The sequence below is a fragment of the Grampus griseus genome, assembly GCF_964374135.1.
Source record: "Grampus griseus genome assembly, chromosome: 11".
NCBI classification, from domain to species: Eukaryota; Metazoa; Chordata; class Mammalia; order Artiodactyla; family Delphinidae; genus Grampus; species Grampus griseus.
In genome coordinates this window covers 88,258,773-88,275,947 of record NC_139005.1, presented here as the reverse complement: position 1 = coordinate 88,275,947, position 17,175 = coordinate 88,258,773, and positions in this window count along the sequence as shown.

The window sequence follows — 17,175 nt, the reverse complement described above, 5'->3', positions numbered from 1 at the left end:
TATTGTCTCACAGATTCTACAGTGCAGGAGTTTGGGCTGGGCTTGGCTGGTTGTGTCGTGGTCTCTCATGAGATTACAGTCAAGGTGTGGGTCAGGGCTGGAGTATCTCAATCACATGACTGTTGGTGGAGGCCTCGGCTTTTCACTGCATGGACCTCCCATCGGGCCACTTGGGTGTCCCAGTGACATCCTCACTTCCCACAAAGCCGGCGATCCCAGAGAGACCAAGGCAGAAGCCACAATGTCTTTAATGATCTCATCTCAGTAGTCACACACCATCACTTCGCTCACATTCTGTTGATCACAATCCAAGCCTTCAGTGTGGGAGAATCTACACAAAGGGCTGAGTACCAAGAGAGAGGGATCATTGGGGGCCATCTGGGAGTCTGGCTACCACAGAGGGCCTGGCAATAATGGTGAGGATGATGACTTAGGTGAGGAACAAAGTATCATCAAGTTTCATCCTTGTATGATAACCATTTTCCAAATCATAAAAGAGTTGAATAAAGTTTCTCCCAATAGGTGGCAGTGCTTTTCCACACTGACCTTCGTTCATTAAATAAGTATGTATGGATCACCCGCTTTGTGCCAGCTATTGTCCTAGGTGCTGAGAAGACACGTGCCTGCCCGTGCAGAGCTTACAGGTAAGTGAATCACCTCTTTTGTTAGAGCATAAAAAAGTATCTTGTTTATGATAGAGATGAGAACAGCTCTGGGGACTGGGGTACATAGAGAAGGGTTGCTGTGCCAGGAGGGTTCTTGAGTGGCAAAGCAATATGGAATTGAGGAAGGGTGACAGGACCAGGGTGGCTCAACATGGACAGAGTGGGTATGTCCCAGATGAAGAAGAGCCTCGAGCTAAGCAAAGGATATGGGACACATTCTAGAACGTATGGGAAGCTACTGAAGAGTTTTAAGCCGGGGAGGCTTTACCTATCGGGGTTCCTAGTTCTGAGCAATAGAGGCTGACTCTGACCAAGTAGAAGAAAAACGCATTAAAAGGATACCGGATAGCTCGGGGATTCTGGGGAAGTGACTCCAAGTGAAGCTTCCAGGAATGACGCTCAGAACCACCCTGAAGAACTGGCCTGATGAGGAAACTCTCATGACTGGGATTGCTGCTGCCGCCCTACCCCACCCTGGAGGAAGCTGCTGTCACCGCTGCCAGGAACCGCTGAGGAATGGCGGCCACCTTCAAATGCCACATGGTTTTACACCAACAAAATGCCAAGCGTCCAAAAGAGCCTGTTTCCTTACCTTGCTCACTTCTAAATCAAAGGCTCATGGGCTGCCTCTGATTGAGGGAAGAAACTGAGACCTGGCTGCAAAGGAGGCTGGAATTTTGGGTCTGAACTCTTCCCTTGAGGAAGTGTGACTTATAATAGTCGGATTTCCCCAAATGTAGGAAGGCTGCACAAAAGATGATAGGAGGCCGTGAGTCTGACAGGTGTGTACCACAAGGGGCATGGGTCAGATCTGAAGTGTGAATCTATCACTGGTGGAATACGGGAGATGTATTAGGTCAGGATTTCTCAACCTCAGCACTGTTGACGTTTGGGCCTCACAAGCCTTTGCTGTGGAGAACTGTTCTGTGCCTTGTAGGATATTTAGCGCCATCCCCGATGTCTATCAGCAAAACGCCAGTATAACCACACCTTTGGTTGTGAGAACCAGAGATGTCTCCAGACTTTGCCAAATATCCCCTATCCCCTAGGAGGAGAATTGCCTTGAAAACCATTAGACCAGAGACCAGCCCAGTTAGGAGGCTCTCTTGGTAACTGAGAGAAGAAGGAACTGGTGGCATGACAGTGGGAATGGAGACAATGCGATGGGCAGGGAAGATGGTTCAGAGACAGAAATCACAGAACCTGGAAAATGGCTATATTTGGAGGCTGTGTCAGGATATAGCTTTAGCTACTCGAACAGAGATCTGACATAACAGTGACCTAAGCAAGATATAAGTTTATTTCTCTCAGAAATAATATTCTTGGAGGAAGTAGTGCAAGGCTAATATGGTGTCCATCTTTAGAGACCATCTACCACGGTCTACCTCTTAGTACTACATAAAACTGTAAAAATGAAATAGTAAAAACTAATATTATCAGGCGAGTATTCTGTAAAGATTCAGTGAGATAATACCTTTTGGTTTTTGTTCTAAACTACTAAGCCTGTGAAAATTTGTTAGGACAACAATAGAAAACTAATCCACCTGGGATCTTCATCTCAATCCTTTGCCCAATAGAGTGTAACCACTAGGATGGAGGAAGCAATCCAACCGCAGGAGTGAAGGAGGGTCCTGGAGAACCAGAGCATGTCCAAGGCACAGCCAAGATTTAAGGTACTCTGGAGGACAGTCCTTCAAAACCTCAAAGGTGGGCTTCCTTGGTGGCGCAGTGGTTGAGAGTCCGCCTGCCGATGCAGGGGACACGGGTTCGTGCCCCAGTCCGGGAAGATCCCACATGCCGCGGAGCGACTGGGCCCGTGAGCCATGGCCGCTGAGCCTGCGCGTTCGGAGCCTGTGCTCCACAGCGGGGAGGCCATAACAGTGAGAGGCCCGCGTACCGCAAAAAAAAAAAAAAAAAAAAAAAAAACCTCAAACGTCCATGAGAATGTTATATACCCCTTCTCTCAACTGTCTCCCTCCATGAGAATTTGTTTTTCTCTTTTGCAGGATGTCACCTTAGTGTCTGCAAGCAACAGGCACTGCAACTTTCAGAGAGTTCAGAAAAAAATTTTTTTTCTTTTTTGCGCCACCAGGGAAGCCCTCTTTTTTTTTAAATGGACCATTTCATAGAATATTACAAAGGGGTGATGTCACTCTTCCTTGGGAATCCATTCATTGGTTCTCTGCAGGCTTTTTTTTAATTGAAGTATAATTGATTTTACAGTGTTGTGCCATCTCTGCTGCACAGCAAAGCGACTGAGTTATACACATATATACATTCTTTTTTTATATTGTAGGGTTTTTTTAATGTTTTATTTTAGAACAGTTTTAGACTTACAGAATTATTGTGAAGACTTATATACCACATACCCAATTTTCCCTATTATTAACATCTTAGATTAGTATAACACATTTGTCACTATCAATGGATTAATATAGATATCTTTATTAACTGAAATTCATACTTTATTGAGATTTTCTCGGGTTTTCCCTAACGTCCTCTCTCTGTTCCAGGATCCCATCCAGGATGTCACATTACATTTAGTAGTCATGTCTCCTAGGCTCCTCTTGGTTGTGACAGTTTCTTAGACTTTCCTTGTTTTTTATGACCTTGACAGTTTTGAGGAGTACTGGTCAGGTATTTTATATAGTGTCCCTCATAGCAATAGTGCATGCTGTCAGGATGACTCCTCACATTTGATGTTAACCCAGATCACTTGGCATCTCCACTGTAAAGTTACTCCTTTTTCTCCTCTTTATATTGTACCCTTTGGATGAAAATGTGGAGCCCACACTTAAAGAGTAGGAGTTATACCCTCCCTCTTTAGGGGCTGAGTATCTATATAAATCATTTTAATTTCTACACAAATTTGTCTATTCTCTATTTATACAGTCATTTATTTATATCAATTTAGACTTATATTTATTTTATACTTTGGCTTATAGTGCAACACTACTCCATTTATTTTGTTGCCAGATTGTTCTAGCTTTGGCCATTGGGAGATCTTGCAGTTGGCTATTTGACATCATTGAGGATTTTTTTTCATTTGTTTCGTTCCGTTTTTGAGCATTTTCTTCCTGGCACTATAAGATGCTCCAGGATCATTTTGTGTATATCCTGTGCCAAACCCAGAATCAGCCATTTTCCCAAGGAACCCTAGTTCCTTTTTATTGGAAAATGGTATTAGAAGCCAAGATCTGGGGCCAGGTGTGTCCATTGCTATTGGGCTGGTGTTGCTTCTAGCCCTTCTCAGCTGACAGAGCAAGGAGATACATACAGGTGTATACTGTTTCTATACTTAACTGTCTATGTCTGTATTAAGCTAAGCATGAGTTCATTCTGATGTCTTCGACTCTAATCCATTACCACATGGATCAGTTCTGGCCTCCTCCCTTGCTCATCTGTAACCTCTGGCCTCCACCATCTACCATCCATTTACTTAATTGTTCAATTCCAGTGGACAGGTATAGTGGTTTCAGAATTGTGAACCCATACCCCTGTGGGAAACGACATTATTAACTAGGGTACAGTGCTTAAACAACAGTTCCTGTTGCCTTTAGTCTTACAGACTCCATTCACTCCTGAAGTTATGTAGGTCCGTACCTTATTCCCCCACCCCCTTCAGCAAGGTCGTTTTGCACATTTGTACTACATTTAGGTTCTTTTGTCACATTCTGCATACCATCCTGGATCCCTCAATCTCCTAAGTGATTTTTTTAACACATACATTTTTTACATATATTAAGGTTTACTCTTTGATCTGTAAAGTTCTATGGGTTTCAACAAATGCTTAATGTCTTGTTTCACCATTACGATATCAGACAGAATACTTTCAGCAACCTAAAAAACCGTTTGTGCTTCAACCTCCTCTACTACCACCAACCCCTGGAAATTACTGACCTCTTTACCATCTCTTGAGTTTTGCTTTTTCCAGAATATCATATAATTGGAATCAATTATGTATGTAGCATTTTATGGCTTCATGACATGCTTCTTTCACTTAGCAATATGCATGTAAAATTAATCCATGTCTTTTTGTGGCTTTATAGCTCATTTCTTTTTTTGTTGTTTTGTTTTTTTGGTTTTTTTTTGCGGTACGCGGGCCTCTCACCACTGTGGTCTCTCCCGTTGCGGAGCACAGGCTCCAGACATGCAGGCCCAGTGGCCATGGCTCACGGGCCCAGCCGCTCCGTGGCATGTGGGATCTTCCCGGACCGGGGCACGAACCCGTGTCCCCTGCATCGGCAGGCGGACTCTCAACCACTGTGCCACCAGGGAAGCCCCATAGCTCATTTCTTTTTAATGCCGGATAGCATTCCACTGTATGGATGTACCACAGTTTATTCATTCACCTATTGAAGGTTGCTTCCATTTGGGGGCAATTGTGTATAAAGCTCCTAGAAACATTTGTGTTTGTGCAGGTTTTTATGTGGACCTAAGTTTTCCTATCAGTAGGATAAACACCTAAGAATACTACTGCTATGTCATATGGTAAGACTAGGTTTAGTTTTGTAAGAAAGTACCAGACTTTTCCAAAGTGGAAAACATTTTTCATTCCCATCAGCAATGAATGAGAGCTCCTACTGCTTTGTATCCTCACCATCAGTTTGTATTGTCAGGTTTTTTTTTAAAAATTTAGCCATTCTAAGAGGTGTATAGTTGTATGTCATTGTTTTAATTTGCAATTTCTAATGGCAATGCCAAGCATCTTTTCATATGCTTATATGCCATCTATATATCTTCTCTGGTGAGGTATCTGTTCAGATCTTCTGCCCACTTTTAATTAGGCTGTTTGTTTTCTTATTGTTGAGTTTCTGTTTGTTTTCTGAATTTAAATCAAATTTGGGTGCATGACAAAAACCCTTTATAATCTAGCTAGAAACCTCTTTCTTCAATCTGCCCAATGATCCCTGAAGACTACTCACACTGCGCTACTCCAAAAAGCCTCTCCTCCTCCCCTTTATATCCTCTTGCACCAAGTCAGTTTGCCTCTGTGCTTTTACACAAGCTTATCCTTCTACCTGGAAACCTTTCCTACCCTTCTTTTAAGCAGAGTGTGTTGCTCCTTCCTTTTGCTCTGAGAGCACTTGGAACATCCTTTTCAATGTTAACCATCCCATCATAGTGCAATTATTTGTGCACCAGGCTTTCTCCAATCCTAGGTTACGAGTTTCTCAAGGGGAAAAGGCAGGTCTTATCCATCTTCAACAACACTCGACCCCCAGCTCCAATGTGAGGGCTGGTTAAGCAAGATTCAGAATGACATAAAGATATCCATGCTTATCTCTGAGTTCTTCATATATCTGTTTGGAAGAGTAAGATCCTCATTCTGTCTCTACCAGAGAAAGTCAGGTTGGCCTCAGTTTCGCTGTTTTCTTACAAATCCAATCCACTTTCTTGCATCTTGAGCTTTAATCTACATACCCATAGTTCTTGCCCTTTAGGGTGTCTCAGAATTACCTGGAGGGCTTTTTAAAACACGGATTGCTGAATCCCATCTCCAGAGTTTCTAATTTAGCAAGTCTGGACAGGAGCTTGAGAATTTGCATTTCTAATGGTTTCCAGATGATGCTACTATGAAACCACACTTTGGGAACCACTGGTTTATGCCATGTGTTCTTGCCGTGGTTGTTCTGGGTTTTTCTAACACTTAGAAAAGACTTTTGAGGTAGCTGTGCTTGGTGAGAAATTGAAATGGGCTTTTCAAAATGTTGTGAGTTGAAATGAGAGCCATACAAGTTAGAAAAAAACATCTTCAGTAGTTGTTGAAATGATTAAGACTCTATCCATGGACCAGATGAAGATGTCTGGAATGTATTGAAAGAAAGAAAGAAAAATGTCCTTGGAAAGCAAACTAAGTGGACGCACACAGGAGGTAGGGACAAGGCGGGTGGGGGACCTTGAGGATTTTCACCGTTTGATCTGTAAACTTCAGTATTGTTTGAATCTTTTACCAAGAGAATGTTATTCACATATTTATTGGGTAATTAACAAAAGTGTTATTAGGACTACTAGAATCTGATCCTTAGGAGGAGTGACATTTTCTACTGCAAGAGCTAGACAGAATAATATACTTTACTTTCTCGGTTCTCAGTGAAGGCCCATCAGGGGACACTTGGCATAGTCTGGAGACATTTTTGTTACCATTCGGGTAAGAGGGAGTAGTGCTAACATCAGGGTATAGACCAGGGATGCTGCTAAACATCCTACAATACACAGGACAGCCCCCTAAGTTAAAGAACGATGCGACCGAAATGTCAATAGCGCCAAGGTAGGGAAATCCTTGTCTCGTGGAATTGGGCTCACACCAGTGATTCTCAGACACTTCAGAGATGTATCACACTATCTTGGTTCCACAAGATTTCTCATGTCTCATAAAAGTTATAGGAAAGTACATTTAAATTTTAGCATGAATTTAAATTCACTTTGAACTGCAAAAAATAAAAAGTAACTCCCTTTTAAATAACCAACAATAAGTGAAGGTTCAGTGGGTAAGTGGGGTTGTTTATTTTTCAAAACCAGGAGGGAGTCACTGCCATAAACCATTCCAGAGTGTGATTGGTGGGAGAGGCCATGGTCTGAGTCAGTCATCAGTGCCCACCCAGAAACGTCATCACACAGACATCAGGGGCGTATGGCCTGGGACCGAGCTGGGAAGAGAGGGAGAAATGCTGCCAGGCAATAGGGTGATTCTGCCTGATGTCTCCCTAGCCCTTCCAGAGCGAACTGTAGAATCACTGCTCTCTCTCAAGAGCTACACTAATTCCAGGCAGTTTCCTCTGGTCAGTAATAATCTAGCAATTTCAAACAAACACATATATCTATGTTACTCAGATTCAATTAGCAGCTCAGAAAACCAGATGTGTTGCCTAGCAACAGCATCCTTCTCTCTCCTCACCTTCCACATCCCCTAGACTGTGGGTTGCCCTTTTGTGACCTTCCTAAAACAGGCAGCTTAGCATAGTGGTTAAGAGCCTCCCAGAAGTAACTTAACCATAAAAGTAATCTTAACCATAAAAGTAATCTTAACAATAGTGGTTCCTAGACTCCCAGAAATGGAACACCTGGGTCCTGAATCCTGGCTCCACAAACTAGCTGTGATGCCTAAACTTAGGCAAAATTACTTAACCTCTCGGTTTCCTCATCTATAAAATGGAAATATTATTACCTCGAACAGTCTTGGTGGGGATTTAATGAGTTCAAATACAGATGATGCCCAGAGCATAACAAACACTCAATAAATGTTAGCTCTTATTTTTCTCTACCTCTTATATCCCTCTTCAGGGTTTCCTTTTAACCAGATTTCATCAATACAAAATGTTAGGGGATGGTGAGGGATGGGAATTCACAGTATCTTTTGCCCTAAAACTGCTTTATCTGGCTCATCCCCTCGTATACACAGAATCCCTGTTCCCTTGCACTTTTGTCTCCCACAAAGAATAACAATTTGTTTCCAAGCTCAGAAAAAGTCTTATATTCAGATAGCTTCTTTCTATACAGGAATAGCCCAGACATTCTAGAAACCAAGAACTAGGATGCTCCGTTCCTGTATCTTTCTTTAATGAAGATTCTAGCTAGTTGATTATAATTTTTCTTTTGGACTATTAATTAAAGGTACCCCCTTGATCTGCAGAGACTGATGTACTGTCAGCCGTTAATAAGTGAAATAATTAAGCTTGCATTCTAGATTATCATCGTGAGTAGGCTGGATAAGTAGGAGTTCCCAGCAAATCTTTAATTAAATCTGAAAAACTAAAACTAAAATAAATAACGCAACTGGATATAGTGCTGCTGGCTTTTTTTTTTTTTTTTTTTTTTTTTGCTGTACGCGGGCCTCTCACTGTTGCGGCCTCTCCCGTTGCGGAGCACAGGTTCCGGACGTGCAGGCTCGGCGGCCATGGCTCACGGGCCCAGCCGCTCCGTGGCATGTGGGATCTTCCCGGACCGGGGCACGAACCCGTGTCCCCTGCATCGGTAGGCGGACTCTCAACCACTGCGCCACCAGGGAAGCCCAGCTTTTGTTGTTTCTAATGACAAATTTGCCAAATTTACCTGAAAACAATTCCTTGAACAGAAAGTAAGGCTTGAGTTGATTTCTAAGACCCCTTTCAAATAAGATAAAACAGACCAGCTGTAATCTCTTCTTCTATCTTTGTTTCTTAAACTTCAATTATCTGAGCACCTTTTCCCAAAATTATCCCGTGTCCCACATGAGCTGTACTAATTATTTATTCTTCCCCATAAGTCAACCCAAATCTTAAAGTGTATGTAAATTTGTTTGAAAGGAAAAGCTATATAAAGGGAAAACTTTTGTTAATTTCCAAATAGAGGGTAAATGTAAAAAGTAAATATCATGAAAATTAAACTTTGTACATTTCTTTAAAATAAAAGTTGTTTAAAATATCTTTTAAATTATTAATTGAAAATAGTAATGGGGAAATACAAGTAATAATGCATCTAATTTATTGACACTGTAGGAAAAATTTAATATGTGCTAGGTCACTTAGTTTAATTTTTATAATGACTCTTCAAAGTAAATGTGATCCCCACTTTTACAGAAGATTCTCTGAAACTCAAAGGAAAGAAGTAAATTGCCCAAGATCCCAGAGTTGGGGTGGGCAGGGCAGGTCCATGTGAGGCCAGAGCTCTCAAGGACTGCAGGATGGGGTCCCCCCACCATTTTAAATCCTCTCCCCTCTCCTTCATCCAGGCCACCCTTCCCAAGATTTCTCCTGAAATCCTGTGCCCAAAGTCCTAAGTTACACACCAATGACGGGTTTTCACCAAGATGTGGTTGGACTTTCAGGCCTTTTGTGCCAAAAAGAAAAATTAATATTTACATCAGAAAAAGATACTGTTATTTTACAATTTTCAGCGTCCTTTTAAGTCGAGCAGATTCTTATGCAGCTGGTTAATGAGTATGAGATGGAAACAGGAGGCTGGGCAAGAGCTATTTCTGACCGAGAAAAGAAAAGGGGGTGGGAGAGAAGTAGGGGAGCAGGGGAGGAAGGTAGAGGTAAGAAGCTGCTCTGGGGAGGAGAGATGAGACAGAGACAGAGAGAGAGAAGAGGGAGACAAGAGGGGAGAAGGTGATGCTGCCGCTCAGGGAAGACTCAGAGGAAAAGACAGAAATATTTAGAGGTACTTTATGAATTTTTTTCCATGTGCTGTGTCATGTCATTCATCTTCTTCCATGTCTGGTTCTGGGGTGTTTTTTTTCTAATACATTAAAAATAATCACAATACAACATCAAGTGTTTATCTGTGTATCACCTGAAATTATCCCGCACCCCTCCTATAGCACAAGCACCACGGGAAACCGCCTCAGATGATCTCACCACTTCTGTGGCTTTAATTCCACCTCTAGCATGATGACTTGGAAATTCATATTTCCAGCTGACCTCTCCCGGGAACTCCAACTACCCACCTGACGCAGCCATGTAGATGTCTAATATCGTTATTTCTGCTCTTGCTACATTCCAGACACACTGGCCCACCTTTGCCATTCCCTCCACCCTATTCCCTTCAGGGCTTTGCCTGCCTGGCTTCTAATGCTCAGATCTCAGCTCAGATATACCTCCTCAGAGAAGCCTTCCTGGCCCATCCTAACAGAAGAAGCACCTCTCCCCCAGTTACATCACCCTGCCAATTACAAGACCACCGCATCAACTACATTCCCTTATTTCCTTCATAGCACGTGACAATCTACACATTTTGGTTTGTCTTGTTGTTTGTTTATTTTATATCTCCATCTGCTAGAAGATAAACTCCATGTGGATATGAATTCTGTCTTTTTTACTGAAGGGGAACTTGTACTTAGTAGGTGCCCAGTATTTGTGGATTTAATGAATGAATTAATCTATGATGACTGAGATGACTGACAATAAATGATTCTATGAGGAGAGTGTCTTCAGGCTCCTATCACCATTGATATGGCCACATACTAATGAATAAAGATTTTATAGCACTTTACAGTTTAAAAGCACATTCTCCTAGGTTATTGTTATGGTCTGAATGTTTGTGTCCCTTCAAAATTCGTATGCTGAAATCTTAACCCCAAAGGTGATGGTATTAGTAGGTGGGGTTTGGGGGATTAATGCCTTGTAAAAGAGGCCCCAGAGAGACCCCTAGCTCCTTCCACTATGTGAGGACACAGCCAGTGGACCTGGCTATGAATCAGGACGAGGGTCCCAACCAAGATGTGACCATGCTGGCTCCTTGATCTTGGACTTCCCAGCTTCCAGAACAGTGAGCAATAAATCTGTTATATATAAGCTATGTCGTCTTAGCTTATACATTTAGCTTAGCTTAGACTGGCCTGTGATAGTTTGATAGCAGCCCAAACAGACTAAGACAGTTATCTGTATCTTTTTTCCACCAGCACCTATCAAGGTAGATACTAATTTTATCCCCACTTTACCCTTAAGAAAACTGAGGTTAAACAGGTATATATAACTGGAGGTACACTAGATGAGAAACCTGTAAAGCTGTCTGAAGTATGGACAATGCCAAGCAAACATACCTGTTGTTCTACCTAGGTTCCCTGAACTCTCCTGGTTTTAGTACCGAAAATCCTACATCCTGGGAAAACCAGGAAGTTGATCACCCTATCTTAAATTGTAAATTTAAGACCTCAAATACTTCATGTAATCAGATCCCTGGCCATCTAAAGTTCAATGACTAAAACATGGGGGATGGGAGTGGGGATGGCATTTAGAGACTAAAGACATCAAGTTCCATAATAGTTGATGAACCCACCTAAACTGCTTTCAAAGGAATTCTGGGAGAGGAAGTCATTAATAACCTGAAAAGGAGCAGACGCTTAGAAATGCCATCTCTGGTCCTACCCTGAAAGATAAAGATGGTAACTAGGTCGGCGTGGCTATCAAGCCTCATGCTTTCAGAATGAATCTGATCCACCAAAAATCCAAAAGGTATATTGGGCAGTAGTGGCACCACCAACTGCAGGCACCCTGACCGAGGGAAACTGGCTTCCTATCCCAGAGAGGAAAGTTCTTCCTTTCCCAATTCAATACAATTTAACACCTTTTTCAATACATTGGAATTCTTAACTTAAGCATTCTGGTGACGTAGCCATAAAAATTTCACAAGTTTGTGTGTGTGTATGTGTCTCTCTGTGTGTGTGTGTGTGTGTGTGTGTGTGTGTTAGAGAGATAATTATTGCATAGGTGGCATTGTTTTCTCATCTAGGTAGAGACTGAAGTATTCATTCAAGTCATTGGGTAATTGAAGTGAAGCAATTATGTGTCACATTTTGAAAGAGGCTTTTTAAAAAAATCCACCCCTAGATGATTTAGACTTAATTATCTTGTCTTTGCAGCAGCTGAGTTCAAGCCTCAAGTGGAAAGCACATCGATTTCAAAGGCAGAGGGAATCAAAGGTGCTCCCCGGCTTTGGATACTTCCTCTGCTTGAGGTAAGAATCATGAACAAACTTCAGGTCTCTGCCACTGCACAGTCTCCCAACGGGAATTACCTTGTTGCTGGAGATGACCCAGATCTGGTAGGACACCTTGAACAGCCCCCTGTCACGTATCCTGAATTATTTTTGTCTGCCTAGGTTTTTCTGTTTTATTTCTTTTTTATGTCACTCACACAGAAGACTAACAGCTCTAAGAAAGAAACAAGAGTTGGTTTGGACTACATGTTTAGTTTTGCATCCTTCAACAGTGTTAAAAGTGTTGCTCAGTAGTCTGGACTTATTTTTGCCTCCATTCCAGTGGGGCACCCAGCACAGAAAATTCACACTTGCCTCTCAACTGGTGTGGTTCAGATGAAGGAACCGCTGTGATCTCTGTGCTTTGGGACCAGGTCTTAAACCATATCAGTGACCTAGATCCTGCCAAGCAAAGGACCTTCCCATCTGCCTGAATTGTTTAACTTGTTTGTGTTAAGTATAGAGTTTGGGGGGTGAGGGAAGACTTGGTGTAAATTTTCAAGGCCCTTGTCATTAGAGATCTTGGTATAACATCAGATGTGTGTGCTGAATCCCTTGAAATATTCTCCAGTTCTGCCCATATTCCATACCTGTTGATATAGACATTTTACCAATGCTATTATTTGTCTTAACTGTTAGGCTGGAATATTCTTATAGACTAGGCTTCTTTAAACCAATTGAATTTAATTTCTCAAACTTTGCCTCTATTTTAAAGGCTACATTTCATTCATTCATCAGTCCTTCTTAATTTTTCCAGAGTCTGTCAAAGCTCTCCTTCATGAGTGGTAACGGTAAGTTGATCTGTCTCAGCAATTTTCTGAGTTGTACTTGAGTGTTCTTATTTCCGGTCATCAAAATGGCTCAAGTAAGAGCCAAGTAATTTACAAGTGTTATTCTGTCTGAACATTGGTATGGCAATGCAGTGACTTCTCAGGTTTCGAATATTGGAAAGAAGCAATTCCTCAGAAGCAACGAAATAGGTAACTTGCTAGCAGGTTTTTAAATCATCTTGGATTCCTTCTTTTAACAGGCAACTTACCCTGCCCTTACTTGTCCGCCAAATTACCTAACCTTTTAGGAGTCATCTCCTGGCTTGACAAGTTTCTATTCCTCCCCTGCCCATAAATTATCATCCTACCCAAACAATTCAACTGAAAGTTACATTCAATCCGTCCCTTTAGAGCCCAGTAATTTTATTCACTCATAAAATTTCTAGAGGAAAAATATGTGTTTTCTATGTGCAGTTTTGAGTTCCTGGATCTCCATCAAAGCAGACCACTTCAGAAAATTCCTTTAACCAAGAAGTGACAACAGGTTTTTCGCTGCTGGAAGGGAATTTAAAACTCCATTCGTACCCAAGAAAATACAAAGGGATTTGCACTATGATGCTTGAAATTTTCCAGATGCTTAATGAATTTTTCCACATATAAGATGGTATCAAGCAACTCCTATTTAAAATTCCCAGATTAAAATGAAAAATCTAGCACTATCAAGTCATTAAATGAAAGAAAACCATAAAACTAGAATTAAGAGCCAAAAGAACAGGTTTGATTCCCAAGAGTCTGACTTATTATGTGATCTTGGACAGGTCATTTGGACTCTCTAAGCTTCTGTGTCCACATGTCTAAAATGGGGGGAGGATGATAGTATTGTCGTGAGTTTTGTGAATGGTGAAGAAGTACAAACTTATTATTTTAATTGTTCTTCCATTCACAAGTAATACCTCTGCTTTGGTTTATTGTGCTTTTTCACTGTAGAAATGGAGAGCTATTTATATGATGGTTTGGTTTTCTCATTTCTTTCAACATTTTCTAGAACCTTCCTTAGTTCACCAGAATCTTGTAAGCCAGTCGGTTGGTCAGTTAGCAAATATTTATTGATATATGCCAGGCAGAGACATAATTTCTACCTTACTTTGCATACAGTCTAATGGATATTGGATTTTTGGTCTAACATTCTTTCCCATTGCTTTCCACTACTCTGAAAATATTTTCCTCTTTTAAAAAATCCCCCTCTTGTGATAACCTATAATGGAAAATAATCATATATATATATATATATATATATATATATATAAACTGAATTGCTTTGCTGTACACCTGAAACTAACACAATATGGTAAATCAACTATACTTCAATAAAGAATTTCTCTCTTATGCCTGCCAAGGCAGGACACATCCATTTACAATTCTTTGCCTACAGTGATATTAGCATGACTACACATCAGTATGGCTCACCATTTGTTAAAACGTGGAAATACTTCTATACCAGTTGGTAAATAGCCACTAATCTAAGCCCCAGGAGTGTTCCTCTCACTCCCACAATGCCATCCATCGCTACCTATCCCCCTCTCAAGGACGCTGGACCACTCCCAGGACAACTAAAGGATCAAGGAAGGCCTAGAACAGATGCCAACTGGACCTAACTTCTGCATCCGTTCTGAGTATAAGGTGTTGTTGATCTCACCCTGCCTCCCAGAATGTGGAGGACTTCACGCTTGTTTATCCCACTCCTCACATTTCCTCCAGCCCTCAGATTACTCGTTGCTTGATCAGAGACCCTCCTCTCCTACTGGAATTCCTTCCCCTCAGCTCTCACTCTCATTCCTCAGTGTTGTCTTCACCCTGAGGCTGCCCAGCTTCTTCCTGTAGACTGTCCTTTATTACCCAAACCAACTCCATAGAGCTGAGACATCACACTGAATGCATAAGGCCATAGCAGTTTTAAAAGATTGAAAGACCTCAGTATCTAATAGTAAGTAGTCGCTACTCAGAGTCCCCCACCCCAGCCCCCAGCGTAGGCCAGCCACACTGGCCACCCCTCCAAGACTTCCTCTGTGCTGCCCACGATCCGGTACCTAACCTCTCCGATCCTGCTCCAGAACTGTGGCCAACATCTGTTCTGATGGGTAAATGTGCTCCGCTAGTGCATAAGTGCTCTGTTAACCACCTCTGCAAAGAACCATAATGTAATGTAGAGTGAAATGAGGGCTATTCCTTTACTTATGATTCATTGATTCCTTCTACCAGGACTTATCAATCACTCACTGTGTCCAAGACACCAAGCAAGCCAGGCTCTAAAACCTCCAAACCTGATGAGTCCTTTGCCCTCATGGCACTTACATTCTGGTAGGGGAGACTGACAATAAGTAAAAAATAAACATAGACGTGTGAATAAATATATATTTTGACTGAGGGTTCAGAAGGAAATGAGATTAGCTTAGGGAAGTCAGAAATGGCTTCAGAAAGAAGGCTATGGTTACAATGGACCTTAAGGATGCACAGGGTTTCTGCAGGCCTGAGTAAAAGGGAACAGCATAAGCATGGATATTAGTCAGGAAACATGGGGTGAGTTTGGGAACTTGTCTGGACAGGGATGGGCAGGGGGCGGGATTATACGGAGGAGGCTCCTGGGAGATCAAGTGAGAAATGTAAACAGGTTGACTGAGCCAGCCTCTTCTCACACCTGAAGATGGATTCATGAACTACAGAACAGACACGTCAAGACCCTAATTCTCAACCTCATGGCCGTCTAGCAAAATGCCCTCATGAGCATTCACCAGTCTGAGCATAGGCCCACTGTACGAGTGGGGCAGCTTGTGCGCTAGACAAAATGCCGACACAAGGGATGAGTGGAGCCTCCTTTTCTCTCCCCACCAGGCTGGATGCACTAGTGTGGGATTTTCCTAGAACACTTTCTTCTGGCCCCACTTTGTGCCAGAGGCTGGTATATCTCCAGAGGGCACCTTTTCTCATTTCACACAAAAGCCCAAGATAGGCTAGCAATAGCCCTACTCGGACACTCCCTCCCTTGACCAGACTGCTCTGCTCCTTTCAAATAAATTCTCTGGAACACCCCTTCGTCTGCATTATCCCTTTCCTACCTCTCTGGCCTTACCCAAGAGCACACACAAACCCCTTTATCAAACTTCTCGCTTATCTTGGCCAAGCACAGACGCTCACTCTCTCTCTCTCTCTCTCTCTCTGTGTGTGTGTGTCTCTCTCACACACACCCCTCTTACAATGACCTTTGCCTTCATCTAGACTGCTCCTGAGTCCCAGCCCCTCTATGCATCCTTCCCTGCCCAGCTGGCCTGACGCCTTGCTCTGTCTGAATGCACAGCTCCTACAGCTTCCTCTTCCCTGACCACACCCACAAATGCTTCCCTGACTTGTTTCATGTTTGTGTGTTAACTCCATGGGTATCTGTGTGAATGCAGTAAGGGTAGCTCACCCAGCTTGTAAACTCCCAGAACTAGAAACAAGGCCTGTAAATGTATTACTCACTCAGCTGTGAGTCTCATTAAAAGAAACCTATGTCACTGTTGCTGTTGGTACCTCTGCTTCATTCATCAAGAAAATGGAGTGACATTAATTCATCAAGTCCATTCATTCAATAAGTATACATTGAACACTTACTCTGTGTCAAGCTCTAGGAATATAACAGTGAATAAGATGTGGCCTTTCTCCTTGGAGAAGATGTTTATTAAGTTTTTCCATGTGTCTACTATGTGCCAGGCATTGTACTAGACTCTGGAGTTATAGAAGTAAGATAGACAAGTAAAGACAATCACATTGCAGGATGGTACATATTAAGATCAAGGACTGCACTGAGTACTGTGGAACCTCAGAAGGCATACCTGGCCCACTTCATGGTTTCAAGGAAGAGACATTCATTCATTCATTCAATCAATCAATCAATATTTACCCATTAATTATACTACATAAAAGATGTAGTATATACTACATCTTATAGTAATTAAGTAATTTATGTTAGTAAATTATACTAACATAAAAATATTAAAAAAAAATATTTACCCATTGCCTACTGTGTGCCAGTCGCTGTTCAAGGTGCTGAAGTGATGAAGTCCTTCACCATGAAGCCTAAAAATTCCAGTAGGAGAGACAGAAAATAAATAAGATCTGTAGACTATACTAGGTGATGACAAGTGCTTTGGAGAAAAGTAAAGCAAGGGAAGCATGGGGAATATCGAGGTCATGGGGGAGGGTGTTTCGTATAGAGTGGTTAGGAAAGGCTTCACTGAGACAACACT